The sequence below is a fragment of the Microtus oregoni genome, unplaced genomic scaffold, assembly GCF_018167655.1.
Source record: "Microtus oregoni isolate MIOR12 unplaced genomic scaffold, Mior012 000137F_ref0000512, whole genome shotgun sequence".
NCBI classification, from domain to species: Eukaryota; Metazoa; Chordata; class Mammalia; order Rodentia; family Cricetidae; genus Microtus; species Microtus oregoni.
The window spans coordinates 746,312-749,472 of record NW_024544787.1 but is presented as its reverse complement, the minus strand read 5'-3'; positions in this window follow the sequence as shown (position 1 = coordinate 749,472).

Here is a 3,161-nt window from a genome sequence, read left to right as displayed (position 1 = left end):
TATGAAGGTGAACCTGATGAGGACTTAGTAACGTGGATATGGAGTCTCAACTGGCCATCTCTTGTAGTCCAGTCATACAAGGCTTGGAAAAGAGGGATTGGGTTGTATTCAATAGAGTTGTTGGCCATGCGGTGGGGGCAGTGGGGGGGGGAGGTCTCACAAACTCCCCAAACAACACGGGCTGATGCTAAGACAAATAGGGTTGTTCTCTGCAAACTGACAGTTGGGTCATATCAACAGGGACAATCTCCATAGATCTTACTGAATAGGAAGAGTGAAAGCTGGTGACTACATGGAGCCTTCATGCCTAAATTCTAGTCGCTTTGGTGTGAAAAGATACTCTGTATGCTCTCTATGAAAAGAGAAATGGGGACAACAATCCAGCTTCCAAACGTTTGACCTCCAACTTGCCCTGCCTGAGAAAAGTGCTAGGACAATGGTGACACAAAACTTGTGGGAGTAGACAACCAATGTTTGATTTTACTTAAGATCCACTCCATGAGAAGGAATCTGTATCTCACAATGCCTGTGTAACAAAGAACCAGAGACCAGATAGCCCAGAGTCCTAGGGTAAAATGAAACACAACTGGTGTAAAATATCAAGAAAGTGATGCCTAATGATATTCTGCTATACCCATAAATCAGTGCCTTATCCAGTCATCATCAGAGAGGCTTCCTCCAGCATCAGATGGGAACTGATGTAGAGACCCACAGCCAGAAATTTTAGAGAAAGAGAGAGAGACAGGGGAAGGGATGGAGGGAGGGAGGGATGGAGGGAGGGAGGGAGGGAGGGAGGGAGGGAGGGAGGGAAAGAGAGAATAATATTCTGGAATATTACTTTAACTAGGCAAAGATGTGCTACATTTGTTTATATTACATTTGTTTATCAATGTACGGTGGGTATCAATTATGCAATGATGTTTTGCTTTGTATGCCGAAGGTACCTGATTGGTCTAATAATGAGCTCACCATCCAGTAGCTAGGTAGATGGGGCAGGCAGGCAGAGATAATAAGTAAGAAGAGAAACCTAGGCTTGAGAAAGAAGAGAAAAGAAGAGAGGAGAGAATGAGGGAGCTATAGTGGGAGATTCCCAGGGTCAGCCAAAAAGCAGCCAACTAGCAGACACAGCATAGGCCATACAGAAATGAAGGTAACGAGGCCTGAGGCAAAAGATAGATAAAGAGAAACAGGTGATTTTAAGTTAAAAGAGTTAGCCAGAAATGAGTCTAAGCTAGGCTGAGCATTCATAACTAATAAGAAATCACAGTGTCATGATTTGGGAACTGAATGATGGCCCAAAAGAAAAAGGCTGGTAAAGTCTAAATTGGAGTTCTCCAACAAATCCTTCTCCTCAGAGTTCAGAAAATCCAGTGGAAGAAGGCACCATGATTGGAAGCATCATAGAGGATAGAGGACACCAGAACGAGGCCCCTTGAAACGACTAAGCAAGACACAAATGAGCTCACAGAGACTGAAGTAGCAAACACAGGGCCTACATGGATCTGAACCAGATCCCCTGCTTATATATTATAGCTATTATCTTGTGATTTTATGGGACTCCTGACCATGAGAATAAGTAGATCTCTGATTCGTGTGCCTGCCTGTTCTTGGCGCTCTTTTCCTCCTGTTGGTTTGCCATGTGCAACATTGATATGATAGTCTTTCTTCATCTTATTATATATTATTTTTTCATGTTGAGTTTGTCTCTTATAAAGTGGTCTTTTCTAGTGAGAGAGAAAAAGGGAGTGAATCTGGGCTGGAGGGAATGGGGAGGTGGTGAGGAATTGCAAGGAGAGGAGGGAGGGGAAACGATAATCTGGATACAGTGTATAAGAAAATAATGTATCTTCAATAAAAGGAAAAAGAAGAATTATACAGTCTTTAAAAGTTCAAACACTTAAAAGTCCAAAGTCTCTTTAAAATGTTCACAATGTCTTTTAAAACCCAAAGTCTCTCAGATGGGCATTCCTATAAAATGTAAGTAAGTTAAGTATTTTCTCAATTCAAGAGGGAAAAACCAGAGCAAAGTCACAATCTGTACAAAATAAAACCAAACTGCAACTGTGTAAATAACTCAGTGCTCAATGTCTGGGATCCACGTGGTGTTGGGGCACTCTGTAGACCCCAGCTTCCAGCAACTGGCCCTGGTGGAAGAGGTGAAGTGGGCTGCTTGCCTCCCAGCCACCAGTCCAGGAGACAATAAGAAGCAGCAGGGAGTTGAGTCAAGCAGGAACTCATTTATTTCCTTACAGCATGCAATTTATAAAACAAAACCTCATGAGTTCCCGAAGGTGGAGGAGAAGAAGGAGAAGGAGGAGGAGGAGGAGGAGGAGGAGGAAGAGAGGAGGAGGAGGAAGAGAGGAGGAGGAGGAAGAGGAGGAGGAGGAGGAGGAGGAGGAGGAGGATTAGCTAGTCATATCAGCAGTCATGTCTACATGTGCCATCGCTCCTATATCCCCTAATGGAGATTATGAGGGCATCAGGCATTTTATGTCATCTTAGTGAATCTCTAAAGCCAATCATCTTTTTTTTCTAATTGAGTCAGATCTAAACACCTCTTGCTTTTATTTAGTACCATCTAGGCTGGAAATATTCTTTTGCAGGCTTTGCCAGGTCAGTGTTTCTGAATTTTGCCCCCTTTTCTAGCCTTCATGCTTCTGACATCAACTTGGCCACTCCAGCCTTCTATGTGCTCTATTTGGCCCACAACTCCCCCTTACCTTGCAACTTGGTATTTTCGGGACTCCTAGCAAGGACTTGAATAATTTTCTAGATCCACCCTCTGCAGCACATACAGCTTGTCTTCTGGGCTCCAGCTGGCTCTACTCCAGCCCTGTTGCTGTTCTTGCGAGTCATTCCATGGTACTGGAATTTCCAAAATGCTGGGATTCCTTTCACTGGACTGCACTTCATCAAAAACCTCTCCCGGGATTTCGCAATGAACTGTAGCCATGCCACACAATGTCAAGTCGCAGCTGCTCTCTGTGAACTCTTCATTCCTTCAGTGAATCATACTCACTCCCATGCAGAAGTGGAAGACCTAAGTAGCATGTCTCATTGTATATGGCCGTCATTTCCCAGATAGAAAATCCTCTGGGCTCCTTCTCTAATGACCCTTCTAACTTCATCAGATAAGTTAGGTACCTCACCCAGACCTCTCT